This window comes from Rhipicephalus sanguineus, chromosome 5 (genome assembly GCF_013339695.2).
Source record: "Rhipicephalus sanguineus isolate Rsan-2018 chromosome 5, BIME_Rsan_1.4, whole genome shotgun sequence".
NCBI classification, from domain to species: domain Eukaryota; kingdom Metazoa; phylum Arthropoda; class Arachnida; order Ixodida; family Ixodidae; genus Rhipicephalus; species Rhipicephalus sanguineus.
The window spans coordinates 117,112,119-117,121,496 of record NC_051180.1 but is presented as its reverse complement, the minus strand read 5'-3'; the positions used below and the strand labels follow the sequence as shown (position 1 = coordinate 117,121,496).

General features: G+C 43.8%; 2 long non-coding RNA genes across 2 annotated transcripts; one reads left to right on the top strand and one right to left on the bottom strand.

The window, feature by feature from the left end:
- Positions 1–310: 310 nt before the first annotated feature.
- On the bottom strand, positions 311–1,135 carry LOC125758557 (uncharacterized). The gene is made up of 2 exons (XR_007416217.1): positions 878–1,135; positions 311–738 (listed from the first exon to the last, which is right to left on the bottom strand). It is a non-coding gene; the product is annotated as an uncharacterized LOC125758557 (long non-coding RNA).
- A 264-nt stretch (positions 1,136–1,399) lies between these two features.
- LOC119394190 (uncharacterized) lies at positions 1,400–8,614 on the top strand. The gene is made up of 3 exons (XR_005184069.2): positions 1,400–1,628; positions 1,716–1,796; positions 7,587–8,614. It is a non-coding gene; the product is annotated as an uncharacterized LOC119394190 (long non-coding RNA).
- Positions 8,615–9,378: the final 764 nt, after the last annotated feature.

Here is a 9,378-nt window from a genome sequence, read left to right as displayed (position 1 = left end):
ATGCAGTATGCAAGCAACCACCATACTTTCGGAGGAATACTGCAACCGCTGTTTTCCAAGCAACGCCACTTGTTCTCGCAAGAACCGAATGATCCGTTTCTTACTGTCAATGGCATCTCGTTCAAGTTGCTCAAGAAGGCTAACGACTACGTCACAAAGACCTTCTGAGGAGCATTTTTCACCGAGGATGCTTTGAAGCTTACTTAAGATGGCAGACAGGACATTCACATTCCCAATGCTTCCTGGCACGACATAATCACCTATACGGCTTAATTTGGTACCATGAAAACATACACTGATACTCAGGTCGCTGAAAACAGTAACAGACGACCGCAACATCGGCATGCTCTCATCGACAATATTTAAAAACAGGGAACAGTTTGGGCGGTGAATTACAATCCACTCATTTGGCACAGGTGCGCTTTTCAAACATTCCATAAGCTCAAGAAGCGGAGAAAAACAACATTTCGCTTCTTCATCGCGATAAGTAGCCTCCGATTCTGCGATGGCACGAGCGAGGTCAGCCGCTTCTCGGCGCATTTTTTTCGTTTCCGGGCATTCTCTCGGAGAGGGGTCATCCTTCGACAAGTACGAAGGACATCCTGGGAACAGTGTGGGCACTGATCCTGAACGCAGGCGCGGTACTTTCAGTGAAACCTCTAGCACTCTTCCTGTCATAGGATCCGTGTAGGACGACTTGTTCTCGAGGCATGACTCGGTGAAATGCAATGCGCATACCTGCATACCAACAGCAGTCGCAGAGTGTCAGCGAACCTCGCAATGCGTCTAAACATTGCACAAGCGCATCGCGAACTGTTACAATGAGTATGATTTCACCATCAGTGTGATGCAATGGTGACATCCAGTTTGCTCTTACCTTGTTGTTTTCCGTCGGGAAGAAATCCTTTCTTGGAATAGCACTGAGCCACTTCTTCCTTTGCACTTCATCCTTGGGGAATGAAAATACTTGAACTTTCTTCCCCGTCTTGTAATTACTTGAACATGCCGGCACACAACACTTGTTGGGCATGTCAGAAGCTTCGTGCAATAAAATTCCGGATGCAAAATTCACTGCAAACACAACGCAAAGAAAATGGCTCGGCAGACTCGCGAAAAACACACGTGCAGCCCGGCCGTCACCACTGAAGCGAGAGGGAATTCGGGAATGCATGACGGGACCGGTCAGAAGGTGTTGGACCGCGACATTTGTTTTCGTGGCCACTACAGGGAGCGACCGCCGCGCCGCCATCCGATAGCGCCTGAAACGCGCTTCTGGGCACTTTTTCTCCCTGAAGACGGCCGCTGGCCTAGGTACTGAGGAGGAGAACGCCCCTAGCTCCACTTGTCCCTAAACGCGCTTCGCGCCGGTGTCAACTAACGTCAAGGTAAGTTCTTGCATTCCTTGTTCTGCGATGTTTTCTACGCGCGACGATGAAATTTCTCCACGCTGTACGCGTCTCTACTTAGAACTATTTTCAGCGTGACAGTTTTTGTATTTTCTTGTAGCCTGGGAACACCGTTCAATTGGTGCGACAGAAACTTATGCAGCTTCCGTCTCACGCATTGTATGGAAACGGTTGAATACCGCTTGTAGTTACTTTCTTGCCATAGAGTTGAACTAGTAAAAGGTTTGTGACACGCACTTATGAGAACGAATGCAATAAGCTAGGTCTTCGCTTGTACATTAGTGTGCAAAAAAGCTTTTATTTGCGCAGGTGCCCATGGTGCGAGTGCAGTCGTAACGCTTTGACGTTGGATCCGAGCCCATGGAGAAAGTTGGAGCTGTAGAGCTGTATGTAAGTACACTTTGTGCGTGCATATTCTTCGTTTGACCATTGTGAAATATGTCAGAAGTGGTGTACTAATCAGTGCACAAAAATTGATCTGCCAACGTTAAACAAAAAGCATTTAATAATGAGCCCTAGCGTCCCCCCTTCACTGCTCATGGGCTTTTTTCCATTAGCTTAATGGGCACAGCCACTGCTCTGCCAAGAAGCCAGACATGAAGTTCAAGGGGGCACAGCTTTTGCATCGGTCTGGCTTTAATGAGGGCAACTTGCGCTGTGACTCAAAATTTTATTTTCAAGCCATTGTTCAAAGCTTTGCAGGAGGCTAACACATACAATAGGGCTCTCGTGGTTCATAGGGCTCTCGTGGTTCAAAAACCGTGGGCAGGACCGCTCAAAGTAAAAGAAATCTAGGCCGAAGGTTTACAGGTTAGTATGATTGAAAATTGGGCGAGTTGGTAACAATTCATAGCTGGTAGAGGCAAAACAGTGCGAAATAACAGAGACCAAGGACGAGTAGACACGACACGAGTGCTGACTTTCAACTGAAAAGTTTATTGAAGAAACATCATAATATATTCTTACTGCACATGCTCTTACAAGGCAAGAAACTCATGACGACGTCATGGCATTGAAGTGGTGTTTGCAGCCAAGAATAAAGTTGGTGATATCTGCACAGCAGTGCGGAAAAAGGCCCAGTGGTGAAGGATTCATATTCCATTAAGCGCACGAATGTTTTTGTGCCATTGGCATTGTGTACAGCATACCCTTCACGTGTGGAAGTGTTTACATTGGGCAATCGGGGCGACGCGTAAACTCGCAACTGAGGGAGCATCAAAATTCCCCGAGAGGTAATGTTTGCTCGACGCACTTGGCAATGCACTGCCAAGATTGCGGGTACACCGCAGAATTTTCTAGAATGAGGATTCTTTTCCGCCACCACGGGACCAGTTGACACGTGAAATCTTCGAGGCCCGCAAAATACAGAAGGCAGGGCATAACTGTGTCATTCAGTCTTCAATAGCCCTCCAGGAAAAGTAAATTTCCTTTTTAGATGCTTGTAATCGTTAACAGTGCTAAGATTACTAGCAAGAGCGAGCCAAAGAGCCCAGATGAAAGCATGCCAGTTTCATTACCATCTGCTATTGCCATGTATTAGCATGGCTCTTATGACAAACACCGACATCCCGGAATATTTTCTGGCTGTTTTAGGTCAGCAGTTAATGTACAAGCTTCCTAAATTCTTCCATTGCATGCTATGTTCTATCATAAATTAGAGGCTCAAGACATCAAGTACATCAACAGTTTCTTCCGTTGTTTGTTATTGAAAGCATGTTGTAGGGATGGGTATGTTTCTGTATGAGATAGATTTTGCACATACCGCAGATCCATATATGCTGAAATACTGCAGAAAGTTTCAGTATTATCGTCACCATCTTTCAAAGTAGCATTTGGCGTTGTTAGTTGCCTAGTTTCTGAAGGAAGAAGAAAACTGGAAAGTGAGTTCCTGGACTCCAGTCTCAAAGGTGATGCTTTACCTCCATGCACATTCATCGACGTTCGAAAAAAGAAAAATGACAAATTCGCATAAGATCTGCATATTTTTGTTGGAATCCTTCGGTATTACCTTTGATGTTAACTAGTTTATTTGTATAGGGAGAGGCTGCTCAATTACCTTGTCTGGAATCGGTGCACTGAGTTTGTGTGCTATGCTTAATTTGGCAGTTGCAGGGTGGTAAGGCATAGCCTTTCAGATAGCAGACTTGTCTACCATCTTTCTGGTGCTCCTGCCACGGGCTGAAGCCAATTAAATCCTTGTGAAATGTTTGCCGAAGGTTCACAGTGTGCACACTAGCATGTCTCAACCGATCAGGACAGAAGATAGTCAACAAGTTTGGAGAAAATGTGCAAATTCTGCACGGTGCATTCACATTTCAGTGGACATTTGCTGGCTGGCGCATCCTCTTGCCAAAGTCCAACATCAGGGGAAAGTGCAGTGCTGCATGTCTGGAAAAAAGTTCATTGACTAAACACCAAGCGATGTCTGCCAAGGTGTCGAGCTTTCAAAGTGCAAAGAGAGAGTAAGCTTGCTCTAACAAACATAGCAGTGGTTATGAAAATGATAATGTGCATTTGTAAGTACATACTGTCATAGTGCGCTCGGTACAAAACAAGTAACCAACTAAGGCATGCCGAGTTTTAAATAGCATAGGTGTATTATGTCCGGTACCGCCTCACACAAGAAACGCCTGTTGGTGTGCCATACCCTTCTACCTATGAATTTGCAGCAATTGGGGACCTATTAATTGCACTTGCAGCAGTTGGGGACCTATTAATTGCACCGTGGCACTGATAACGATGTAGACTTTCTAGAACAAATGGCTCGGCAGCTACAAAAGTGGGCTTGCTACGAAACGTATAATGCAGATGGCACTTTCATCGGTACTAAAGGTTTTGAAAACGTGCAAATGCTTCACAAGCTTGCCCTCGGATGCGTGAACATTTCTAAAGACACCGTGTGTTTCACTTATAAGGATTTGTGCAGGTGGTATAAATAACCATTGCAGCATCGCAGAAAGTGTCAAAAACATGCTTGGAAAATGTTCCGATTTGTCGTAATTTCTCAAACATAGTGTAAGCTGCTGCATGCATATGTTTGACTGACTTCATTGTGAGTTTTGCATGCAGGACGAAATTAGCATTCTGGTAATTCCATAACCAGGTCATAATTGTGAGACATACTGTTGTGGAGGAACTCGTTGATTTTGCCTACCCGGGATTCCACAAAACACCTAAATTTAATTGCACTGTGTGGGACAATATCAACTGTTCAGTTGCACCTGCTTTTGGCTGTTACATGTTTAGTGCTGTTTACCAATGTTTCGCTGCTGCGCTTATGTGTATTTTGTGGTTTAATTTTAAAGGAGTACTGACACGATTTTGAGACATCGCAAAAGGGACATTTTTGGTTTCCTTGGTATGCAGTGTCAACGATGTCCACACACCGGAGTCGGAGAACACGTATCAAATATTTTAATTTGACTTTGAAGTTTTTGTCGCTGAGCATCTGCAAGCCAGCCACAGTACAATGGGCATTATCCTGACGAGTCAAGACAGTTCCCTCGAGTTTGCAAGTTCTGCATCCTGCATGCAGCCTATATCGTAGAAATCACTGTCAGGGTCACTGGACAACAATTAACTTATCGTTGTTTATGTGCACCACGGGCAGATGATGGATTTGCCGCTAGTACGTCGCGAGTTTCTGTATCCCTGTGACATCACACTGCTATGAAACGTCACCGAAAAGCTGCCCCCTCAATATCGAAACCAAAAGTGTCTTTTTAAGGTAGCGATAAATAAAATACATACGATGCATTCCCAGGCACCACAATACTCGTTTTAGGTTTCTCGACACCAGTATTTTTATTTAGAGCATCAATCCGAAAATTTTTAAAATTCGTGTCAGTACTCCTTTAACATATCTTTTTTCCTGTCTGTACTCATAAGTAACCTCAACTCACTTGGTAAGAATCTTTAGCACATAAGCGACACAAGGACGAAAAGGGAGGGACAATGTCTGCACTAACTTTCAACGAAATGGTTTACACAAGGCACTAATAGACACAGTGGTGGTGCCCTAGTGATTCACCAAGATGCCATGCTGAGAGATATGTCTTTTAGATGTGAAGCATCTTATAGTGGAGTTCAATCCGGTGGTGGTGGTGGTGTGCGGTGTGACCACCCTTACTGCGCATGCGCAAGCCCTCTCCACACACCTCCTCTCCCTCTCCACTTTCCCTCTCCCCCTTTTCCTCTCCACTCGCCCTCTGAAACGCGGGCTCTACATGCCGAAACGCTGCTTCGCATCGCCTAATGGTCCCCTTTAGCGGGAGATGGTGTCATTTTTTTCTGTTTTATTTTGACAAAATATATGGCACACTATAATCACTTCGCGAACTACTACACATTCAATACAGTTAATTCTTTATTCGAGAAGGATAGTTGCGGAGTGCTAACACAATTGGTACCCACTTTTACAATTTTTGCAGCTTCTATTATCAGTCTCGTTAGTTCAACTCTATTAGCTGATGAAACCTTTGTGTCCTGAAAGAAAGGTTCATACTCTCATGCCCTACACTGTGACGCCAGCCATCCATCGTTGCATTTGTTCACAAGATTACAGTGCTTTCTTAACCTATCATTCATGCAGTGGCCCATTTCCTGACATACTACTTACCACATGAAAGAGGTATCTGATAAACGACAGCTTCTCAGCATGTCCTATGTCATTTTGTGCAAGCAATTGTCTTCTTTGGTGCTTGACTACTAATTTTGCAAATCGATTTCAGCTTGCATGGAGCTGAAAAACTACTTGTACATTAGCACGTGATGCCATCCTTTCCATAACTGTAGTTGGATAGCGTAACAACTCAACAGGACACACAGCACATGGGAAAAGGTTCACACACAATGCGTCGCACAAACAGAAGTGTAAGTCATAAAAGGCTTAAATTAGGAAGTACCGCTCCATTGTTGGCTGTTCCAACAGTGATGTCGCTGAAAAAAGAATAGCTGATGTGCCATACTTGCACAAAATTTAGCATTACATAATGTCGCTGAAAAAAGAATAGCTGATGTGCCATCACTGTTGGCTGTTCCAACAGTGATGTCGCTGAAAAAAGAATAGCTGATGTGCCATACTTGCACAAAATTTAGCATTACATAATAAGGTTGGTGTCACATACAAATGTGCAAATAGTTTTCCAGCTCTAGAAAGCTGAAATCAATTTGCAGAATTTAGAGTCAAGCACGGAAGAAAACGATATAGGATGTAGTTTGCGGAATGTAGACAAGCTGTTGCTTATCAGATACCTCTTTTCTGCAGTAAGCAGTATGCTGGGCAAACAAGCAGCTGCATGAATGATAGGTTAAGATAGCATTGTAATGTGTGAACCTTTCTTGCAGAACACACAAAGGTTTTGTCAACCAACAGAGCTGAACTAACGAGGTTTATAATACTATTTGCTGCAGGAATTGCGAAAATTGGGTACCAATCGTGTTAGCACTCTGTCCCTGTCCTTGTCGGATAAAAAATCTGCTTTCTTGATTGTGCAATAGTTTGTTAGTTGATTAGTGTTACGTACGTCTTGTAAAAATGAAGCAGAAAAATACAAATCTCTGTGTATGGCTTCTTGGTGCAGTGTGAGGGCACCAACACTGTATAAATGTTTGCCTCGTGTGCAATAAACAATTTTGTTTAAAGTTAGCGCATGTGTTGTGTCTCTCCATGTTTCTCCTCGTGTTGCTTATGTGCAAAAAATTCTTAGTATGTTGCCAACTAGGCTGAATTTTTCCCTAAACTTCTGTCACCCTGTGCTGTATCGTCTGTTGTCTTTTGACCAAACTGTAGCCTCTTGTTTTTTTTTGGTATGCAGGTGTATGTGCATGCTTGACTGAAACATTTTTTTTAATATGCCTTTTGTGTGCAATATGAAATTAGAATTCCAGATATTCCCAAAACCACAATATGATTGTCACACACAGTGCTGTGGAGGAGCTCGTTAATTTTGCCTACCCTAGATTCTTTAGCATATCCAGATTTCGAGATTTACTTCATTAAGTGAGACAAAATCAGCTGTTCAACCGCCCCTGCTTTTGGCATTTACAAATGTTCGACAATTCAACAAATTATTGCTGCTGTGCTTGTGCGTTTGCCAAGCCAGCCTTCCGATTTTTGTTGTGGTGATACATGCCTGCTCGATGGAGACACCTTGTACTTATTGTGCCTTTTGCGTGCAGGTTTTTGGACAAAGTCACCAATTCCATTGCTCTTCCTATGCCGAGTGGCCAGGATAATGGTTGAAATTGCTACAATAAAGGTTATGATCAACAACATTTGTTGAAATTTCGCATTTACTTTTGGAAGCGCAGTATAACGCATTCCATGCAACATTACTAATGAAAATGAGTCGACTTAAAATGCTCATGTTGTCTGGAGCGCAATGGATTAAGCGAGTGCCATGTCGGAATAAACAGCATTAACTAATTCTTTGGACAAAAGAACACCGATTTTGCTGATATGAAAAATTCTTGTACACGGGGTGATGCTGGAGCTGTTTTGACAAGCGTACTTGTCGTCTTCGTGGCTGCAACTTTGAGACAAGTCTTGTCGAAATGTTGGCTCCAGTGACACCCTAGTCAAAGCGTTGTACCATGCCAGCATTTCACAATCAAAAGTTTTAGCTGTTCGCTGTTAGCCTGTTACACCCCGGTGGCGCAAGCTGAGGCATTTATTTTATGTCTTTCTTTATGCCTCAACATAACTTCTATCAAAAGTGATAACTAATGGGAAGTCTGCATATAATGGCATCGGATTAATTTCTGGAGCTTCTCTAGCCAGCAAAATTTATCGCTCTTTCTGTCTACTCTGTCCTTTTTTCCTATGTTCGCACGCTGCAAAACCCTGCCAGTATGATAATCCAAAAACGGCAGAAGTTCAGGGGAAGATGGCGGCTTGAAAAGGTGAAAAGTTCTTGGACACAGAGTGTAGCTGGAGTCAGCGTTTCGACAAGCAGTCTTGTCTTCTTCAACGGTAAAAATTGCTGCTGAAAGAAAGAATTCGATGCAGAAACCACTATTCGACACCTTTATTTTAGCCTTTTTTTAACCTTTTTATTTTAACCTTTTTTTTATTGGCGCATAAGTGTTTTAAAATACAGCAAAAATCCCCATATCTCCCGTGGAGCAAAGTTCTCTCGATTTCTTTTCATCGAAGTGAGTGGGTCGGCGGCCGTAAATGACGGGAGGCGCTCAAGGATAGCTTTCGGTTTCGGTTTTTGACTGCGCGAAGCGCCACCTGCTTCCTGCAACTGGTGTCATGGAGACTTCCTGTTTAACTTTTGAAACTCCAAGCGATTGCAACCTTTCCTTGCGCTGTTGTACTTGATATTGTGCAATATATATGCGCCTGTGTACGTTATGGTTATATTAGGCACCATCCAGGATATCAAGCATCGAAATCTGATGTGCGACACTTGCGCTTTGCCACTGGAAGGTAAGCAAAACACCACTGCATGCTGCACGACGTTCCTGCTGTCTGCGTAGTGAAGCAAATATGTATCGTCTTTACGGCGACCGCTGTCCTTGCATCTTGGCACGACGTAGGCGGGATCGACTCCTCCCATGTTTATCGTAGAAGAAAGTGAGCCGCGCCAATACGGACACTAGAGAACCAGACATCGAGTCTTCTTATGTGTCGGCTTTTGACGCTTTTCGTCCGATTAAAGACTGATTCCTACCTCTAGAAACTTTCTCTCGTTCTTTGTATTTATATTCTGCCCTTTTCACCGGACTTTGAAACGAGGTCGCATTCGTTCGTCAACTGACGCAACGTGCAGAATGTTGCCTTTGCCTTGTTCGCAAAAGAAGATAGTCAATACCACGCCATCGGAGGGGCCCGTGAAGGCATAAAATCCGTCAAAAAGAAATTGACATGCTTCCTGAAGTCTGAAAGGGCTAGGTCATTTTCTGCATCGCAAGAAGCCAGTCACGTGTTTGGCGCTACAGGGGACCCTCCACGGGCTGCTGCGGC